The following is a 22816-nucleotide window of genomic DNA, read 5'->3' on the forward strand; positions in this document are numbered from 1 at the left end:
CTTTTGCTCACCCTTTATTCATATTTATCCCCTCCAACTCTATGGCAGCCTTTGATTACTGTACGTGTACTTCAGAGAAATTATTATTAGAGACAATTATTTCCTCTGTGACCCAATGACTTGTTTACTTAAGATGTGGTTCTGAGTTCCGAGTCAATTCCAAATAGTATCTGTAGAATATAATATTTTATGGACCTCGAGATTGACTCTCTCCCATACCTTGCTTCACTTCTGTCTGATAGATGAGATACTTCTGAGTTGAGTATGGTTCAAGTTTGACTACTGTAGCTGTCAGAAGGAGCCTTGTCTATATGTTATTACTGACTACACACACACACACACACACACACACACAGTGGATTTCTGGTTGACAATGATAGACCAGTGTGTCAGTGATTACTAGGGCCATGTGCTCCAGACAGCAGAGCAGTTCATCATGGCATGTCTATATGATGCTGTCAAACACTGGGACACACACAATCTCATAAACAGTTGATCACTCAGACTTCAGCTATCCAACTCCAAAATAACAAAAGGCACCTACCTGATAAAGCGGGAATCTTAGCCCACTTCAGTAACAATATGTAGCCTGCAGTCCTATCTGTCGATATCAAATAAGTACAGAAAATCACTCACACACATTCCTTCATAAGATTTAAAATAACATGTTTCATAAACTCATAGGTTAAACTTCCTCACGTTTATAAGGATTGATTGGAGGCAGACAGATGGGCGAAACAACGGCCTGATTCTAAATGTATGCTGCTTCTTTCTTCACTGTCCCGTTCGTAAGAAAAACAACATGCACTTCTGAAGCAACAATGAGCCCCGAGTTTCAGTTTTTTTCTATAACCTCCAATACAACACTTGTCATTGCGGCTTTGTTTTAAGAATATTAAACAAAACTAGATTATTATATATCGAACACTACACGCGGCCCAATGTATATGTTATAACCAAAGCAGGCGCACTGCTTTGTGTACTGTGCGCTCAGACAGATCAAAAACGCGCGCGCACGCACACCTCCCCCCCCACACACACACACCTACCTAAACTCGATCCCGACGTTACTTCTCCAAATGGACTAGTTTCATAATTAAAAGGACAACGTGGTTTTTAACCTCATTGGTGCGTCTCCAGATCACTTCTCCGTTTAGGTTTGCCTGCTATTCTGCTTTCTCCTTCGAAACTGTTCAACTGCACACACATACACACTCGGGACCCATAGAAAATATAGATTAATGCTGAATGGGCGGGCCATTGTGATGTCATACTCCTCCTCTCTTTCTCTATCTGCTCAAGCTCAAACATATTTTTTTTACATTCTATGGGGGAGACCCCTTACGCCCGGGGCGGGGCGTGGCAGGGTAGCTATGGGCTGTGGCTGGGAGATGGCGCGCGCAACACACAATACAGAGCGGCACCCACATATAAAGAGTGCATCCATCCGTTACATAGAAAACCTTTAAGGTTAATAAGCTACTTTTCATCTACTAATTTTATACGTTTGCGCTCAAAAATGTTACTGAATTTGTTCAGCTAAATATCCCAACTATTATCAGAACATGTGTGTATTGTATTGTATTAGTTAGCAGACTAAATGTTGCTGCGGTAGAGTAGTTAATCTTCATACAGATCAGCCACTACTGGGTCTGCTCAGCTACCTCCTCCTGTTTAAGCTGCTGTTTGAAACCACTAGAGATCTGCCCGTTTCAGACTAGGCTACTATCTCCCCGGTGACCACATGGCCAGGCCCACTGATAGGCATGGTGGTCCAGGATTCTGTGTGTGTTGTTGGGGAGACTGAAGTCTGAACATGTGAGAGGGGGCCAAAGGGGTTCAATCAAATGTTATTGGTCACATGCTTTGAATACAACAGGTGTAGACTTTACCGTGAAATGCTTACTTATTTGCCCTTTCCCATGAATGCAGAGTTAACAAGTAAAAAATCTATCATTTTAATAGTAACATAATAAAATAACAATGATGAGGCTATGTACAAGGATTACCTTACCGAGTAACATGCAGGGGTATGAGGTAGTTGAGGTAATTGAGGTATATGTACATATAGGTAGGGGTAAATGTGACTAGGCAATCAGTATAGATAATAAACAGAGTGGCAGATTGTGAAAGAATGTCTATGTGTGAGTGTATGGTGTCAATATGCATGTGTGTGTGTGTGTGTGCGAGTGCGAGTGCGAGTGCGAGTGCGTGTGCGTGTGTGTGTGTGTGTGTGTGTGTGTGGTGCGTGCGTGCGTGTGTGAACAATGCAGTGAGTCATGACGAGGTCACCACTGACTGAGAGGACACTCCCACCAGAGACCACTGTTACTGCAGCCTTCCATCATTCAGGAAACAGGTGGAGACAGAGAGAGACATCATAGGAATTAAATATAGTGTAAGTACATAGTTAGGATTATGACTAATCATTGAGAGTGAGAGAATGTAGGACTCTGAATAATCTTTGAGAGCAGGTAGACCTCTGATTAATCATTGAGAGCAAGTATTACTTGATATTGTATTGCATAACTCATGCAGAGCTTCTGACGACAGAAGTACACTAAGATCTCTGATGAGTAAGCTTGCCTAAACCTGAAGACATGCAATACGTCCCTATACTAATGCCTGGGTTTTGGCTAAGTGGGCTAAAACTCTATTATTGTGCGCAGATGAAACCAGATTCAAATCCAAACAGTCATATGAAGTCATATAGTCTTGCAATGTAGTCATTGTTTATTCAAGACTTGCTTAACTTAATTTTCAGTTGAGGATTGTCATGGAAACATTTAAGTGTAGGAAGGTAAGCATGCCCTTGAGCAAGGATCTTAACCCTAATTGCTCTGGATAAGATCGTCTGCGAAATGGCTAAAATGTTAAAGTTGTGTGGTTCATTAGAATACTTTATTTTATGAAACAGAAATTAGCTGGCATTTACAAGGAAGTCATGAATGGGTAATTCTTGATATATAAAATAATTTTATGCAACTGGTATCTTTCTAAGTAAATAGTAAATTAGTAAATTAGTAAATTACCTGGTATTTACTTAGTACATTTCTAAGTAAATACCAGGTAATTTATGTACCCTAAACACTGTTGATACCATTAACCCATACAATCAAGACATTTCCATGTCCATGGTGACAATTTTTCAAGCCTCAGGAATGGAAAATCAATGCCTGACGCTAAACTTAGACAGCTACATGTGAACTTTGTCATAGATATCTCTGTTACAGATCAACTCTGGGATCTTAAGCACAACAAATTAGTAACATTGTCACACCCTGATCTGTTTCACCTGTCATTGTGCTTGCCCTGACCTTAGAGATACTTTTTTATTCTCAATTTGGTTAGGTCAGGGTGTGACTTGGGTGGGCAAATCTATGTTTCTATTTCTTTGTTGGCCTAGTATGGTTACCAATCAGAGGCAGCTGTTTATCGTTGCCTCTGATTGGGGATCATACTTAGGCAGCCCTTTTTCAAACCTTAGATTTTGGGATCTTGTTTTTGCATAGTGGCTGTCTAGCCCTGCAGAACTTGACGTTCGGTTTTGTATTTTGTTGTTTTGTCGGAGTTCAGTATTAAAAATCATGAACACTTTCCACGCTGCGCCTTGGTCTCATTCATCTAACGATGGACATAACATCTCCACCCCCCTCCAGGTGTCGCCCATCTTCCCCATTATGCCCAGTGTATTTATACTTGTGTTCTCTGTTTGTCTGTTGCCAGTTCATTTTGTTCGTCAAGCCTACCAGCGTTTTCCCCTTGCTCTTGTCTTTTTCTAGTTCCTGTTTTCTAGTTTTCCCGGTTTTGACCATTCTGCCGGCCCTGACCCTGAGCCTGCCTGCCATTCTGTACCTTGTCACACCACCCTGGATTATTGATCTCCGCCTGCCCTGACCCCGAGACTGCCTGCCGTTCTGTACCTTTTGGACTCTGATCTGGATTACTGACCTCTGCTTGACCTTGACTTGTCATTTTGCCTGCCCCCTGTTCTATTAATAAACGTTTGTTACTTCAGGAGGGCTCTCGCTTCACCCATAGTCCAACGGCCAGTCGGAGCGAGCCAACCTAGACCTGGAGACGACTCTTTGCTGCCTGGACTCCGCCAACTAGTGTGGGTCGAATATGCCCTCAACACCCTTCCTTGCTCTGCCATGGGTCTCTCGCCATTTGAATGTTCCCTGGGTTATCAGCCCCCGCTCTTCCCAGAGCAAGAGGAAGAGGTCGGCATACCGTCGGCCCAGATGTTTGTCCGTCACTGTCGTCGTACCTGGAAGAGAGCCAGGTCGGCTCTTCTCAAGACTACTCTGGGTGGAGTCCCGCAAACATTCCCCCTGGTTTATCGGCCCTTTCCCAATCTCCAAGATCATTTGCCCCTCTGCTGTTCGTCTTCTGTTGCCCTGTACCCCCCGTATACATCCCACTTGTCATGACCTCAAATACTGTTTTGTTCTCACTGGGATGCTGTTGACTGGCTAGCTGTGTTTCCACTGTGTGTGTCTTGGCCCTGTCTGACTATCTCATATCTCAGACACAGCTGCTTCTACTATCATCACAGGACTTTTTCCCACAAACTGACGTGTGTGTGTGTGTGTGTGTGTGTGTGTGTGATTTCAGCTACAACCATTGCTCCTGAGACCACCAAGGGCCTTCTCTTTAAACAGGAAGTGGTGGTTATCTTAAAACATGGTAACTGGGTTGTCTTCCTGTGAGTGATAGTGACTCTCTCTGTTCCTCCCAGATTATTGGACTCTCAAAACCATGTTATTCATGACTGTTAGTTGGTACGTTGCTTTTGGTTGTTCTATGCAGTTATTGACAAATGTAGTGAACATGTCTCCTAAAAAACGTTAATAGGCTATGTGGAATGCTCTAATGACTTTCAGTCCATGATAGTTTCAATAGCTAGACTAAACATCAGAGCTGAACCCAGTAATGTAGTTATAGCCTACAATGTGAAACAATACTAATAGCAATTATGGGAAACAATTTTCTCACTGTTGCTATCTGTTTTGTGTGTGTGTTCCATGTAAGCTTGTATGCAGTCCAGTCAATGTTGATGGATAGATAGTAAATGATGGTACATACAAAGTCCTTCTCTGTGTGACTTAGTTGTGAAGGACTGGAGGCCTGTCCTACATACACTATATGGCCAAAGGTATGTGAACAGCTGCTTGTTGAACGTCTCATTCCAAAAGCATAGGCATAAACTTGTTGAGTGTAGGGGGCAGTATTTTGATGTTTGGATGAAAAATGTACCCAAATGAAACTGCCTATTTCTCAGGCCCAGAATCTAGAATATGCATATAATTGTCAGATTAGGATAGAAAACACTCTAACGTTTCCAAAACTGTCACAATATTGTCTGTGAGTAATAACAGAACTGATATTGCAGGCGAAAACCTGAGGAAAATCCAACCCGAAAGTGCTGTTTTTCCTGAAAGCTCTCTGTTCCATAGCCTGCCTTCGCTCCATTTAAAGGGATATCAACCAGTTTCCTTTTCCTATGGCTTCCCCATTGTGTGAACAGTCTTAAGACATAGTTTCAGGCTTTTATTTTGAAAAATGAGTGAGAAAGATCACATCACGGCATTGGATGGCTGGGTGCCAGCAGCGTTTCGCATGCGCAACAGCTTGGAGCAGACATTTTCTCTCTCTCTCCTATTGAAGAAGCTACAGTTCCGGTTGAAATATTATAGATTATATATTGTAAAAACAACCTGAGGATTGATTATAATTTTTTTTTGACATGTTTCTACGAATTTTACGGATACTATTTGGAATTTTCATCTGCCCAGTCTTGACTGCTCGAGCCTGTGGATTTCTGAACATAACGTGCCAACCAAATGGAGGCATTTTGGATATAAAAATAATGTTTATGGAACAAAAGGAACATTTATTGTGTAACTGGGAGTCTCGTGAGTGCAAACATCCGAAGATCATCAAAGGTAAGCGATTAATTTTATTTATTTTCTGACTTTCGTGACCAATCTACTTGGCTGCTAGCTGTTTGTAATGTTTTGTCTACTGAGAGAGATGTCCTTACATAAAAGCTTGGTATGCTTTCGGCGAAAATATTTTTTAAAATCTGACACGCCAGGTGGATTAACAACAAGCTAAGCTCTGTTTTGCTATTTTGCACTTGTGATTTCATGAAAATTAAATATTTTTTGTAATTTAATTTGAATTTGGCGCTCTGCAATTCAGCCGATGTTGAAGAAAATGATTCCGGTAACGGGATGGGTGCATCAAGATGTTTTAATATGGAGTTGGTCCCCCCTTTCCTGCAATAACAGCCTCCACTCTTTTGGGAAGGCTTTCCACTAGCTGCGGGGACTTGCTTCCATTAAGCAACAAGAGCATTAGTGAGGTCGGGAATGGATGTTTGGCGATTATGCCTGGCTTGCAGTCGGCGATCCAATTAATCCCAAAGGTGTTCGATGAGGTTTAAGTCAGGGCTTTGTTCAGGTCAGTCAAGTTCTTCCACACTGATCTCAACAAAACATTTCTGTATCTACCTCACTTTGTGCATGGGGGCATTGTCATAATGAAACAGGAATGGGCCTTCCCCAATCTGTTGCCACAAATTTGCAATCACAGAATCATCTAGAATGTCATTGTATGCTGCAGCGTTAAGATTTCCCTTCACTTGAATTATGCGGCATAGCCCAAACCATGAAAAACATTCCCAGACCGTTTTTCCTCCTTCAACTTTTGCATTTGGGAAGGTAACGTTTTCCTGGCATCTGCCAATCCCAGATTTGTCAATCGGACTGCCAGATGGTGAAGCGTGATTCATCACTCCAGAGAACGCATTTCCACTGCTCCAGAGTCCAATGGTGGCGAGCTTTACGCCACTCCAGCCGACGCTTGGCATTGCACATGGTGATCTTAGGCTTCTATGTAGCTGCTAGGCCATGGAAACCCATTTCATGAAGTTCCCAACGAACTGTTCTTATGCTGAAGTTGCTTCCAGAGGCCGTTTGGAACTCGGTAGTGAGTGTTGCAAATGAGGACAGACAATTGTTATGCACTACGCGTTTCAGCATTCAGTGGTCCTGTTCTGTGAGATTGTGTGGCCTACCCCTTTGTTTCTCCTAGATGTTTCCACTTCAATAACAGCACTTACAGTTGACCGGGACAGCTCTAGCAGGACAGAAATTTGACAAAGTGACTTGTTGGAAAGGGCTACATCCTATGACGATGCCACGTTGAAAGTCACTGAGCTCTTCAGTACAGGCCAATCTACTGCATAGATAATAAACAGTGTGTAGCAGCTGCGTAAAAAGGGGAGGTCAATACAAGTAGCCCAGGTAGCAATTTGATTAGCTGTTCTGCATTCTTATGGCTTGGTTGTAGAAGCTGTAAAGGAGCCTTTTAGACATAGACTTGGCGCTCCGGTACCAATTCCCATGCGGTAGCAGAGAGAACAGTCTATGACTAGGGTGGCTGGAGTTGTTGGCAATTTTTAGGGCCTTCCTCTGACACCGCCTGGTATAGAACACCTGGATGGCAGGACTCTTGGACCCAGTGATGTACTTGGCCGTACGCACTACCCTCTGTAGCGCGTTGCAGTCTGATGCTGAGCAGTTGCCATACCAGGTGTTGATGCAACCAGTCAGGAGGCTCTCGATGTTGCAGCAGTATAACTTTTTGAGGATCCATGACAAATATTTTCAGTCTCCTGAGGGGGAATAGGCATTTTCGTGCCCTCTTCATGACTGTCTTGGTGTGTTTGGACAATGATAGTTTTTTGGTGATGTGAACACCAAGGAACTTGTAGCTCTCAACCTGCTCCATCGATGAGAATAGGGGCGTGCTCTGCCCTTCTTTTCTGTTGTCCACAATTATCTCCTTTGTCTTGATCACATTGAGGGAGAGGTTGTTGTCCTGGCACCACACTGCCAGGTCTCTGACCTCCTCACTATAAACTGTCTCATCATTGTTGGTGATCAGGCCTACCACCGTTGTGTCGTCTGCAAATTTATTAATGACGTTGATGTCCTGCTTGGCCACGCAGTCATGGGTGAACATGGAGTACAGGAGGGGACTAAGAATGCACCCTTGAGGGGCCCCCATGTTGAGGATCAGCATGGCAGATGTGTTGTTACCTATCCTTACCACCTCGGGGCGGCCCATCAGGAAGTCCAGGATCCAGTTGCAGAGGGAGGTGTTTACACCCAGGGTCCTTAGCTTAGTGATGAGATTTGTGGGCACTATGGTATTGAACTCTGAACTGTAGTCAATGAACAGTATACTCACAAAGGTGTTCCTTTTGTCAAGGTGGGAAAATGCAGTGTGGAGTGCAATAGAGATTGCGTCATCTGTGGATCTGTTGGGGCGGTATGCTATTTGAGTGGGTCCAGGGTTTCTGGAATGATAGTGTTGATGTGAGCCATGACCGGCCTTTCAAAACAGTTCATGGCTACAGATGTGATTGCTATGGGTCGGTAGTCATTTAAGCATGTTACCTTGGTGTTCTTGGGCATAGGGACTATGGAAGTCTGCTTGAAACATGTACAGTTGAAGTTGGAAGTTTACATACTGTGATAAGGTGTGTCTAAGTGGTAGGTGTAGGAGTCAGGCGCAGGAGAGCAGGGATGTCTGAGAAGTATGTTTTAATAAGACAGTCCACCAACACAGGAATGGCACAATCGAAAAGGACAACGCCCTCGTTAACAGAGAACCCGTGTGTCAGGACCCGGTTACGAACCCGGGTCTCCGGAGTGAGAAACAGTCACTTAACCTACTGAGCCACTTAACCTACTGAGCCACGAATAGTCGGCAGAACCCAGAAGATGAGGCAGACACAGCAGTACTTGAGACGGTGTATTTAATGAAGTAAAAAGAGAAGTCCTTCAGGAAAACATGTAACTTCACAACCTCAAAAGGAATTCCACAAGAACAAAGGTAATCCTCCAAGACAAAAAGGTAAATCCACAAGGTGGTAGGAATAGCATAAAAAGCCTCAAAAGATACTCAAAAATAAATAAACAAGAACAAAAACAGAATTCCACAAGAGAGTCCACCGGGATCAACAAGAGTTCACAGAATACTAGGGCTGGGTGCTAACATACAAACACAGAGCAAAGAACTGAGGAAAACTAAGGGTTTAAATACAATCAGGGGAAACGAGGCACAGGTGCAAATAATAATGGGGATCAGCGTCTGACGAACTTCAAGGCTGAAGGCACTCTGAGGGAAAACAAAAGGTCAAAAAGCTCTTGATTCATCCTCTCTGTTTGACCGTTGGGGGGTACCCACTGGCAGAAGCCCCCATGAGTTGGCAGAAGGCCTTCCAAAACCTTGAGGCGAACTGGGGACCTCTGTCAGAAACCATATCTTGAGGAATGCCGAAGACTGAACACATGATTAATTACCAACTCAGCAGTTTCCTTGGCAGAAGGTAACTTAGTCAGAGGGACGAACCTGGCCGCCTTAGAAAACCTGTTGATTATGACTAGGATAGTAGTATTGCCATAGGATGGAGGAAGGCCAGTAATAAAGGATATGGGACCAGGGTCTGTGGGGAACAGGTAAAGGGTGAAGGAGTCCTTGAGGGCGGAGGTGAGAAGATTTGCCCTGGCAGCACACAGGGCAGGCATTGACGAAAGTGGCAACGTCTTCTCTTATGGTAGGCCACCAGAACTTACGCTGGATGAACTCCAAGGTGCGACCTACGCCCGGGTGACAGGTGAGGCGAGAGGAGTGCCCCCACAGAAGGACCTGAGTCCTCACTGCCTTGGGGACAAACAACCGATTGGCAGGGCCTCCTTTCGGGTCCGGTTCGATAGCTTGAGCTCGTCTCACGGTATCCTCAACTTGCCACGAGATCGGAGCCACGATCTTAGCAGCAGGAAGGACAGGCATGTCCGTGTCATCTCGAATGGCAGGAGCGTAGACTCGGGACAGGGCATCCGGTTTGAGATTATTCGACCCGGGCCGATAGGTGAGGATAAACTGGAATCGATTGAAGAAAAGAGACCATCTAGCTTGTCTAGAGTTCAACCGCTTCGCCTGCTGGATATACTCCAGATTTTTGTGGTCCGTAAGCACTTGAAACGGGTGAGAAGCCCCCTCGAGCCAGTGTCTCCATTCCTTCAATGCCATCTTAACCGCTAGGAGTTCACGATCCCCCACATCGTAGTTCCTCTCAGCCGGGGTAAGCCGGTGTGAGAAGAAAGCGCACGGATGAAGCTTCTTGTCTTCACCCCTCTGAGACAGGACAGCTCCAACACCAACCTCTGAGGCGTCTACCTCCACCACAAACGGTTCATCCGTAGTCGGTAGTATCAGGATGGGAGCAGAGAGGACGCGCTGCTTGAGGTTCCACTACAAATCCCAGGAATTGTACTCGGGATGAATGGAATTCACATTTTTCCGGCTTAACGTACAGATGGCTGTCTAGGAGGCGTTTGAGTACTTGTCTGACATGCTTTGTGTGTTCTTGAAGAGAGCTCGAAAAGATGAGGATGTCATCCAAGTAAACGAACACAAATATGTTAAGCATATCCCTAAGCACATCGTTTATGAGCGCTTGGAACACCGCTGGGGCGTTGGTCAGGCCGAAGGGCATCACCAAGTATTCATAGTGACCAGTAGGCGTGTTGAAAGCGGTCTTCCACTCGTCACCAGGTCTGATCCGCACAAGATGGTATGCGTTCCGCAGGTCAAGCTTAGTGAAAACAACTGCTTCCTGGAGCAGCTCGAAGGCTGTGGCCATAAGGGGTAGCGGGTAACGGTTACGGACGGTTATGGCATTGAGTCCCCGGTAGTCGATGCAAGGACGTAATCCACCGTCTTTCTTGGCCACAAAGAAAAACCCTGCTCCTGCCGGGGAGGTGGATGGACGCATGAGGCCTGCTTCCAGAGCGTCCTTGATGTAGGTATCCATAGCAGCTCGTTCGGGTGGAGATAGGGAAAAGATCCGACCCCTGGGGGGGCAAGTGCCCGGAAACAGTTCGATGGGGCAATCATAAGGTCTATGGGGTGGTAGCATGGTGGCCCTCTGTTTGCTAAATACCAGTTTGAGGTCATGGTAACACTCGGGAACTCGGGTCAGGTCGATGGATTCTAAAGACTCGGGAATAGAACTCGGGAATTCGAGAAAATACAAGTAGCTTGGCACGTAGGACCCCACTGCTTGATAGTGCCCACAGACCAGTCGATGTGAGGGTTATGGCTGTCGAGAGGGAACTCGGAACAGGAGATCAAATGAAAGTTCGTCAATTCCTGGTGTTGTGAAACTGAAAGTCGCAAGGAGGTAGTGACATGAGTGACAAGTCCAGATCCCAAAGGGCTTCCACAATGTAGTAACCCTCATGGGGTCACTTAGAGGTTCAGAGGGAACGCCATTCTCCTTGACACCATCCATGAAGTTACCTGCGGCTCCAGAGTCTACCAAGGCTTGAAGGTGAAGCTTGTGGTTGTCCCAGGAAAGGGTGACTGGAATGAGCAGACGGGAGTTGGACGGATGGGAGGAGGTTATGTTTCCCGTTACAGTTCCCCCCGGTCTGTACGGGACAGAGCGTTTCCCTGGAGCCCGGGACACGTGGAACGGAAATGGCCCGGTTTGCCGCAATATAGACAGCGTCGCTCCCTCATCCGGCGGTCTCTCTCAGCCTGGGAGATACGTCCCATCTGCATGGGTTCCGGTGGAGCCAGCGAGGATAAAGGTGGGGACTCGGAGCTGGGACTGATAGGGGCTAGAGGTCTACGGTTGAGTTCTCTCTCTCTCAGACGCTGGTCAATGCGTGAGGCCAACTTGATCAGGGACTCGAGATTGTCCGGTGGTTCCCGAGTGGCCAGTTCATCTTGGATAGTGTCGGAAAGGCCTTTCAGAAAGCACACCGTGAGCGCCTCGTTGTTCCAGCCACTCGCTGCTGCTACCGTGCGGAACTGGATGGCATAGTCCGTCACGCTGCGCCGACCTTGGTGGAGAGTCAGGAGCTGTTTGGCTGAGTCAGGACCACTGCTTGGGCCTTGAAACACTCGTTTGAATTCCTCAGCAAAGGCAGAGTAGCTGGCACAGCAGGAATTATGGGCATCCCACACAGCAGTAGCCCAGGCCAGGGCTTTTTCCGACTGCAGGGTGATGATATATGCGATCTTAGACCGGTCGGTGGGGAACGACGAGGGTTGCAGCTCGAAGGAGAGAGAACATTGGGTGAGAAACCCTTTACAAGCACTTGGATCACCTGAGAACCGTTGGGGAGGTGGAAGACGAGGTTCAGCCAGGGGGTTAACTGCCATGGGTACGTGAATCTGAGGTACTGGGACAGGAACTGTTGCCGGAGTAAGTCGATCAGATATCTGCTTTATGGAAGTCAGCATCTCCGACAGAAGATGAGAATGTCTAGCCATTAAGGCCTCTTGCTGAACCAGGGCGGCTTCGTTTGGACACCGGGTCTCCGGAGTGAGAAACAGTCACTTAACCTACTGAGCCACGAATAGTCGGCAGAACCCAGAAGATGAGGCAGACACAGCAGTACTTGAGACGGTGTATTTAATGAAGTAAAAAGAGAAGTCCTTCAGGAAAACATGTAACTTCACAACCTCAAAAGGAATTCCACAAGAACAAAGGTAATCCTCCAAGACAAAAAGGTAAATCCACCAGGTGGTAGGAATAGCATAAAAAGCCTCAAAAGATACTCAAAAATAAATAAACAAGAACAAAAACAGAATTCCACAAGAGAGTCCACCGGGATCAACAAGAGTTCACAGAATACTAGGGCTGGGTGCTAACATACAAACACAGAGCAAAGAACTGAGGAAAACTAAGGGTTTAAATACAATCAGGGGAAACGAGGCACAGGTGCAAATAATAATGGGGATCAAGGGAAAACAAAAGGTCAAAAAGTACAATGGGGGCATCTAGTGACCAAAAACCGGAACAACCCTGGCCAAATCCTGACACCGTGCAAACACACGGAGGAACAAACAAAGTTCTGACACTCATACACATTATGTAACCGTGAAAACAAATAACGGTAAATCCAACCGAGCACATCACAATAAAAGACTAATCCTGCACAAACTTAGGCAGGCAACAGGTTACAATTATACACACAGAAATTAACGTAAATGAAACCAGGTGTGAAAAAGAACCACTGACAAAACAAACAGAAAAGGAAAAAGGGGTCGGTGATGGCTAGTAGACCAACGACGCCAACCGCCGAGCGCCGCCCGAACAGGGAGAGGAGCCACCTTCGGTAGAAGTCGTGACACATAGATTTAAACTCAGTTTAAAACAATTACTGACATTTAATCCTAGTAAAAAATTCCTTGTCTTAGGCCAGTTAGGATCACCACTGTATTTTAAAAATGTGAAATATAAGAATAATAGTAGAGAGTGATTTATTTCAGCTTTTGTTTCTTTCACCACATTCCAAGTGGGTCAGAAGTTTATATACACTCAATTAGTATTTGGTAGCATTGCCTTTAAATTGTTTAACTTCGGTCAAATGTTTTGAGTAGCCTTCCACAAGCTTCCCACAATAATTTGGGTGAATTTTGGCCCATTCCTCCTGACAGAGCTGGTGTAATGGAGTCAGGTTTTGTAGGCCTCCTTGCTCGCACACGCTTTTTCAGTTCTGCCTACACATTTTCTATAGGATTGAGTTCAGGGCTTTGTGATGGTCACTCCAATACCTTGACTTTGTTGTCCTTAAGCCATTTTGCCACAACTTTGGAAGTACGCTTGGGGTCTTTGTCCATTTGGAAGACCCATTTGCGACCAAGCTTTATCTTCCTGACTGATGTCTTGTGGATATATTGAAGCAACATCTCATAATTTTCCTGCCTCATGGTGCATTCTATTTTCTGAAGTGCACCAGTTCCTCCTGCAGCAAAACACCCACACAGCATGATGCTACCACCCACGTGCTTCACGGTTGGGATGGTGTTCTTCGGATTGCAAGCCTCCCCCTTTTTCCTCAAAACATAATGATGGTCATTATGGCCAAAGAGTTCTATTTTTGTTTCAACAGACCAGAGGACATTTCTCCAAAAAGTACGATCTTTGTCCCTATGTGCAGTTGCAAACCATAGTCTGGGTTTTTTTATGGCGGTTTTGGAGCAGTGGCATCTCCCTTGCTGAACAGTATTTCAGGTTATATCGATATAGGCCTCGTTTTACTGTGGATATAGATACTTTTATACCTGTTTCCTCCAGCATCTTCACAAGGTCATTTGCTGTTGTTCTGGGATTGATTTGCACAATTTGCACCAAAGTACGTTCATCTCTAGGAGACCGAACGCGTCTCCTTCCTGAGCGGTATGATGGCTGCGTGGTCCCATGGTGTTTATACTTGTGTATTATTGTTTCTACAGATGAACGTGGTACCTTCAGGCATTTGAAAATTGCTCCCAAGGATGAACCAGACTTGTGGAGGTCTACAATTGTTTTCTGAGGTCTTGGCTGATTTCTTTTGATTTTCCCATGATGTCAAGCAAAGAGACACTGAGTTTGAAGGTAGGCCTTGAAATACATCCACAGGTACACCTCCAATTGACTCAATGATGTCAATTAGCCTATCAGAAGCTTTTGAAGCCATGATGACTTTTTCTGGAATTTTCCAAGATGTTTAAAGGCACAGTCAACTTAGTGTATGTGAACTTCTGACCCAGTGGAATTGTGATACAATTAATTATAAGTGAAATAATCTGTCTGTTAACAATTGTTGGAAATATGACTTGTGTCATGCACAAAATAGATGTCCTAACCGACTTATCAAAACTATAGTTTGTTAGCAATACATTTGTGGAGTTGTTGAAAAACACGTTTTAATGACTCCAACCTAACTGTAGGTAAACTTTCGACTTCAACTGTAGGTAAACTTCCGACTTCAACAGGTTGTATTCCTCTTGTCTAGATGGGATAGGGCAGTGTGCATGGCAATTGCATCATCTGTGGATCTATTGGGGCGGTAAGCAAATTGGAGTGGGTCTAGGGTGACAGGTAGAGTGGAGGTGAAATGATCCTTGACTAGTCTCTCAAAACACTTCATGATGACAGAAGTGAGTGCTACGGGGTGATAGTCATTTAGTTCACTTACCTTAGCTTTCTTGGAAACAGGAACAATTGTGGCCATCTTGAAGCATGTGGGGACAGCAGACTGAGATAGGGATTGATTGAATATGTCCGTAAACACACCAGCCAGCTGGTCTGCGCTTGCTCTGAGGACGCGGCTAGGGAAGCCTTCTGGGCCGGCAGCCTTGCTAGGGTTAACACGTTTAAATGTTTTACTCACGTCGGCCTTGGAGAAGGAGAGCTCACAGTCTTTGGTAGTGGCCATGTCGGTGGCACTGTATTGTCAGACCAGCATTGAATAGACCTAAGCACGGGCGCTTCCTGTTTTAGTTTCTGCCTTTGGAGTAGAGCAACAAGATGGAGTCATGGTAGATTTGCCAAAAGGAGGGCGGGGAGGGCCTTGTATGCATCACGGAAGTTAGAGTAGCAGTGGTCGAGTGTGTTACTCACTTGTGTTACTGCAATCGATATGCTGATAGAATTTAGGTAGCCTTGTTCTCAGATTAGCTCTGCTAAAATCCCCAGCTACGATAAATGCAGCCTCAGGATGTATGGTTTCCTGTTTGCATAATGTCCAGTGAAGTTCCTTGATGGCCATCTTGGTATCCGCTTGCGGGGGGATATACACGACTGTGACGATAATCGAGGAGAGTTCTTTTGGGAGATAATACGGTTGGCATATGATTATGAGGAATTCTAGGTCAGGTGAACAAAAGGACTTGAGTTCTTGTATGTTGTTACAATTAAGGTCGTTAATCATGAAACATACACCCCCGCCCTTCTTCTTACCAGAGACATGTTTGTTCCTGTCTGCGCGATGCATCGAAAATCCCATTGGCTGTACGGACTATGACCGCAAGTCCCCAGCTAGCCATGTCTCCTTGAAACAGAGCATGTTATAATCCCGGATATCTCTTTGGAAAGCAACTCTTGTCCTAATTTCGTCAACTTTGTTAACTAGGGACTGGACATCAGCAAGTAATATACTCAGAAGTGGTGGGTGGTATGCACACATCCGAAGCCTCACTAGAAGATCGCTCCGGCACCCTCTCCTCCGACAGCGTTGTTTTGTGTCGGGCTCTGGAATCATATTAAATGCCCTGGGAGGTGCAGACAAAGGATCCGCTTTGGGAAAGTCGTATTCCTGGTCGTAGTGCTGGTTGTGCTGGTAAGTTGACGTCTCTCTGATATCCAATAGTTCTTCCCGGCTGTATGTAATAACAGTTAAGGTTTTCTGAGCTAACAATGTAAGAAATAATACAAGCGAAGCTGCCATCTCTATTGGCGCCATCTTGGCATATATTAGTAAGGGAATACCCCCCTGAATTGTACAAAAATGAATGGCAAGATATTGGCATTGGACAAACCATATACACGATGTCCAATACCACCCAAAGCGGCGTTGATTCGTGTAAAGTATATGGCAAATGCCATATGGCAATTGCCAATTGTAACACCTCAAAAATCCAACAGGGGGCGAGTGCGCTCCACCGGGGTTTTTCATATTGGAAATGTAACCCAAGTCAACATCCAAAAGAAAATTTTTGAAAAAAGGATATTTTTTTCAAAAACTTTTCACCCCTTAAAAAAGTGCTTTCTGGGCCTTTTTTCGAAATTCTTTCGATTTTTTTGTCAATTACACATGTGTAAGAGCTGTATGAATATACTTTTGTCCAATTTTTTTATCATATTTTTTTTTTTTTTTAATTACATGCGCATAAGGCATATGTTTTGTACATTTGCAATATGATTTCATAGGAAGTCAAAAGTCAAAAGTCAAAAATGTCAAAATTTGGTAAAAAACTTCACACATCCTTAAAAAAGTGCTTTCTGGACCGTTTTTCAAAATTCTTTCAATTTTTATGTCAATTACACATGTATAAGAACTTTATCAACATACTTTAGTCATACTTTATTATCCTTTTTTTTTTTTTTTTTTTTTACTTGTGCATAAGGCATATGTTTTCACCATTTGGAATATGATTTCATAGGAAGTCAAAAGTCAAAAGTCAAAAATGTCAAAATTTGGTAAAAAACTTCACACATCCTTAAAAAAGTGCTTTCTGGACCGTTTTTCAAAATTCTTTCAATTTTTGTGTCAATTACACATGTATAAGAACTTTATCAACATACTTTAGTCATACTTTATTATCATTTTTTTTTTTTTTTTTTTACTTGTGCATAAGGCATATGTTTTCTCCATTTGGAATATGATTTCATAGGAAGTCAAAAGTCAAAAGTCAAAAATGTCAAAATTTGGTAAAAAACTTCACACATCCTTAAAAAAGTGCTTTCTGGACCGTTTTTCAAAATTCTTTCAATTTTTGTGTCAATTACACATGTATAAGAACTTTATCGACATACTTTAGTCATACTTTATTATCATTATTATTTTTTTTTTTTTTACTTGTGCATAAGGAATATGATTTGTCCATTTGCAATATGATTTCATAGGAAGTCAAAAGTCAAAGTCCAAAGTCAATTTTTTGGGGGGCCAAAATTGACTGAACTGATGAACTCGGGACGGCCGGGCAGTGATAGTTGTTCATTTCCATCACTCGTTGTGTTGATTTCATCATGTCCATTTGAATCATGTCCACTATAGAATCATATTGCAAATGCGCGTGCAACTGGTAACCGGGAAAAAAAAAATGATGATTTCATTATGTCCATTTGTTTAAACTGTGCAAAAAATGATGTCATTGTGATCTAAAATATGCAACTGGTTACCCAAAAAATGTGTTGATGTCCATTTGTTTATGTTTCCTTACTTTTTCAAAGTCACTGTGCATTTGCAATATGTTTCAATGGGCAGGTACCATCACGAATTTGTCATGCTCAAAATTTTTTAGATGTATTTTTTTTTGTTTCTTACTTTTTCAAAGTCACTGTGCATTTGCAATATGTTTTAATGGGCAGGTACCATCACGAATTTGTCATGCTCAAAATTCAAGCTTTACTTTGCTCAAACTATACCTTTGTCATCTTGTGATCTAAAATATGCAACTGGTTACCCAAAAAATGTGTTGATGTTTTTTTGTTTATGTTTCCTTACTTTTTCAAAGTCACTGTGCATTTGCAATATGTTTCAATGGGCAGGTACCATCACGAATTTGTCATGCTCAAAATTTTTTAGATGTATTTTTTTTTGTTTCTTCACTGTTTTCAATATGTTTTAATGGGCAGGTCACTGTGCATTTGCAATATGTTTTGGTTACCCAAAAAATGTGTTGATGTTTTTTTGTTTACTATAGTCACTGTGCATTTCATATTGCAAATGCACTTATCAAAGTCACTGTGCATTTGCAATATGTTTTAATGGGCAGGTACCATCACGAATTTGTCATCCAAGCTTTACCCAAAAAAATTTTAGATGTGTTGATGTTTTTTTTTTATGTTTCCTTACTTTTTCAAAGTCACTGTGCATTTGCAATATGTTTTTTCACTATAGAATCATATTGCAAATGCTATAGAATCATATTGCAAATGCACATGCAACTGGTCATCCCCCAAAAAAATTTTTATTTGCAATATGTTTTTTTTGAATCATATTGCAAATTTTTCCAAAAAAATTTTTAGATTTTTTTTGTTTATTTTTCCTTTTTCAAAGTCACTGTGCATTTGCAATATGTTTTTTCACTATAGAATCATATTGCAAATGCACATGCAACTGGTCATCCCCCCCAAAAAAATTAGATTTTTTTTATGTTTCCTTACTTTTTCAAAGTCACTGTGCATTTGCAATATGTTTTTTCACTATAGAATCATATTGCAAATGCACATGCAACTGGTCATCCCCCCAAAAAAAATTTAGATTTTTTTTATGTTTCCTTACTTTTTCAAAGTCACTGTGCATTTGCAATATGTTTTTTCACTATAGAATCATATTGCAAATGCACGTGCAACTGGTCACCCAAAAATAAAAATTTTGGATTTTTTTTGTTTATGTTTCCTTACTTTTTCAAAGTCACTGTGCATTTGCAATATGTTTCAATGGGCAGGTACCATCACGAACTTGTCATGCTCAAAATTTTTTAGATGTATTTTTTTTTGTTTCTTACTTTTTCAAAGTCACTGTGCATTTGCAATATGTTTTTTCACTATAGAATCATATTGCAAATGCACATGCAACTGGTCATCCCCCAAAAAAAATTTTAGATTTTTTTTGTTTATGTTTCCTTACTTTTTCAAAGTCACTGTGCATTTGCAATATGTTTTTTCACTATAGAATCATATTGCAAATGCACGTGCAACTGGTCATCCCCCAAAAAAATTTTTAGATTTTTTTTGTTTATTTTTCCTTACTTTTTCAAAGTCACTGTGCATTTGCAATATGTTTTTTCACTATAGAATCATATTGCAAATGCACATGCAACTGGTCATCCCCCCCAAAAAATTTTAGATTTTTTTTGTTTGTTTCCTTACTTTTTCAAAGTCACTGTGCATTTGCAATATGTTTTTTCACTATAGAATCATATTGCAAATGCACGTGCAACTGGTCACCCAAAAATAAAAATTTTGGATTTTTTTTGTTTATGTTTCCTTACTTTTTCAAAGTCACTGTGCATTTGCAATATGTTTCAATGGGCAGGTACCATCACGAATTTGTCATGCTCAAAATTTTTTAGATGTATTTTTTTTTGTTTCTTACTTTTTCAAAGTCACTGTGCATTTGCAATATGTTTTAAAGGGCAGGTACCATCACGAATTTGTCATGCTATAAAAATCTTGCAGGAATGTGAAATTGACTGGCCCGATGAACTCGGGATGGCTTTGCAGTGATTCTGGGTCATCTCAATCGCTCGTTTGGGTTGATTTCAGAATGTCGCTTTTGGTGATGTTTTTTCACTATAGGATCATATTGCAAATGTACAAGAGTCAAGTGGACAAGAGTCCATCAGTCAATTAGATATCATTCTGACCACCAAACTGATACAAACTGACACCAAACCCACTTTTTCCAACTCGTTTAGTAGCCAACTATTACATACTTCAGAGCTGGCCCAAAATTCACAACCCCTTCGGTTCAAACCATAAAAAAACCATAAAACACGTAGTTACGTTCTAGCTGCGGGTCCATTTCTTATGTTATGTGTTGGCCTAGCTGAGGCGACCCCGAATCCCAAGTTTCGGCTCGATAGGTCATTTGGTGTCCGAGAAAAACCCTAATTGGTGCTGAAAATCCACTATTTTCCATGACTTGCTACGGGGTCCTTGAATGAGCTATTGGACAGAAACGTTGGGGTCTGTCTATATGGGCCGAGACGTTTGCAATGCACCTAGTCTTGCGACTCTGGGACATTTCTAAATGTCGTCATTTTCGTGATGCAAAAATGAATTGAAGTTATTTCAAATGTACGAGGCTGTTTCTCGGTCCGAGAACCTTCTAGAGCCACGTAACTCACCACGCACCATCAACGGGAGGTCTAGAACAGGTTTCTAAAGTTTCGGAACTCTAGGTCCGACGGTTCTTTTTTAGCTCCAACAAAGCTAACTATTGGAGCCAGTGTCTGTCTCTACGCACCCCAATACGTCCCTCCTTCCAAGTTGTGTTTTAGTGTGATTTTTTTTTCCTTTGAATTTTTTTGGGAAAAATGACTGATTTACAGTTCATGGGGGTTGCCTAATCACACATATGAAGTTTTGGAAAGATCAGACTTTTTTAACCCTTCGAAACAGCCCCTAAGACACCAATTATGGCACTTCCGGTTGGCACAGGAAGTTATAAATCAACACATATCCTCATTGGGGTATGCTGTTACAGAATCCTGAGTTTTAAGTCCTTACGTTAAGAATTGACTGATCTACACAGGGTTGAATGCACTATGTCTATCAAACTGCATGCAGTGTATGGGTAAACACTTTTAGGGGCATTTTAACCACTTCCGGTTGGTCCAGGAAGCTTAGAATCAACACAGGTAGACCTCATAGTGGCCTGATGGACTGGTACCGAAGACAGGTTCATACGGCATTCATAACCCACATAGGCCTCAGGTTGAAATTAGGGGTGCAGGCAATGTATTCCTATGGGGAGAGATGACACTGTAATCTGTGAGATCAAAAAACACTGTTTTACTGTTAAGGGTTAATGCCACACGGTCAAGGTTAGGCTTGTTCAGATCGGGAGGACCTTAGGAACATTCATGTGGTGGAATTGTGCTTCTCACCCTAACGGTTCTCTCACTGCCACCCAAAATCAAATGACATTGTGGTGCAGGCTTCATTTTGGGCCTTCTTTTTTTCAAGTTTGCTGCACTCAGAACGAGCTACGGTCAAGCGGGGCGTCTCCTTGAACTCGGCACAGTCTGGAGACTATGGTGATGCCATTTTTTGTGTTGATTTCAGAATGCCATTTTGGTGATGGTCCCTCTCCGTTTAAACATATTGCAAATGTACAAAAGTCAACTAGCAAGTCAGTGTCCATCAGTCAATTAGATGTCATTATGACACCAAATGGATATCAATTGACACCAAACCCACTTTTTCCTACTCATTTAGTAGCCAACTATCACATATGTCAGAGCAGTCCCATAATTCACAGCGCCTTCGGTTTAAAACATAATAAAAAGGTAAAACACATAGTTACGTTCTAGCTGCGGGTCCAGTTCGGACATTATGTGAAGGCCTATGTGAGGCGACCCCGAATCCCGAGTTTCGGCTCGATAGGTCATTTGGTGTCCGAGAAAAACCCTAATTGGTGCTGAAAATCCACTTTTTTCCATGCCTTGCTACGGGGTCCTTGAACGAGCTATCGGACAGGCACGTCGGGGTCCGTCTCTATGGGCCGAGCCGGTTTCAATGCACCTAGCCTTGCGTCTCTGAGACTTTTCTAAACGTCGTCATTTTCGTAATGGTCAAAATGAATTGAAGGTATTGCAAATGTACGAGGCTGTTTCTCGGTCCGAGAACCGTCTAGAGCCACGTAACTCACCACGCACCATCAACCGGAGGTCTAGAACAGGTTTCTAAAGTTTCGGAACTCTAGGTCTGACGGTTCTTTTTTAGCTCCAACAAAGCTAACTATTGCAGCCACTGTCTGTCTCTACGCACCCCAATACGTCCCTCCATCCAAGGTGTGTTTTAGTGTGATTTTTTTTTCCTTTGATTTTTTTGGGGAAAAATGACTGATTTACAGTTCATGGGGGTTGCCTAATCACACATATGAAGTTTTGGAAAGATCAGACTTTTTTAACCCCTCGAAACAGCCCCTGAGACACCAGTTATGGCACTTCCGGTTGGCACAGGAAGCTATAAATCAACACATATCCCCATTGGGGTATGCTGTTACAGAATCCTGAGTTTTAAGTCCTTACGTTAAGAACTGACTGATTTACACAGGGTTGAATGCACTATGTCTGTCAAACTGCAGGCAGGGTATGGGTAAACACTTTTAGGGGCATTTTAACCACTTCCGGTTGGTCCAGGAAGCTCAGAATCAACACAGGTAGACCTCATAGTGGCCTGATGGACTGGTACCGAAGACAGGTTCATACGGCATTCATAACCCATATAGACTTCAGGTTGAAATTAGGGGTGCAGGCAATGTATTCCTATGGGGAGAGATGACACTGTAATCTGTGAGATCAAAAAACACTGTTTTACTCTTAAGGGTTAATGCCACACGGTCAAGGTTAGGCTTGTACAGATCGGGAGGACCTTAGGAACATTCATGTGGTGGAATTTTTCTTCTCACCCTAACGGTTCTCTCACTGTCACTCAAAAGCAAATGACATTGTGGGGCAGGCTTCATTTTGGGCCTACTTTTCTAATGGTCGTTGCGCTTAC

The 22816-nt window shown here is 42.9% G+C and overlaps 1 protein-coding gene across 7 annotated transcripts in view; it reads right to left on the reverse strand.

The window, feature by feature from the left end:
- The window catches only part of LOC139372583 (protein FAM107B-like), a 54059-nt gene that overhangs the window by 19486 nt on the left and 11757 nt on the right, over positions 1 to 22816 (reverse strand). Inside the window, exons 1-2 of one of the 7 annotated variants that reach the window (XM_071112367.1) lie at positions 1050 to 1226; positions 545 to 601 (exon numbers count right to left, since the gene is read on the reverse strand). The exons of 1 other annotated variant lie outside the window; for it this stretch is intronic. The gene's annotated coding sequence lies outside the window, so the exon portion shown is untranslated. Of the gene's footprint in view, positions 1 to 544; positions 602 to 699; positions 1305 to 22816 lie in introns of those variants that run through there. 5 more of the 7 variants (XM_071112358.1, XM_071112390.1, XM_071112347.1 and 2 more) reach the window with 5 other exon arrangements.

Source organism: Oncorhynchus clarkii, chromosome 2 (genome assembly GCF_045791955.1).
Source record: "Oncorhynchus clarkii lewisi isolate Uvic-CL-2024 chromosome 2, UVic_Ocla_1.0, whole genome shotgun sequence".
In the NCBI taxonomy this organism is placed as follows: domain Eukaryota; kingdom Metazoa; phylum Chordata; class Actinopteri; order Salmoniformes; family Salmonidae; genus Oncorhynchus; species Oncorhynchus clarkii.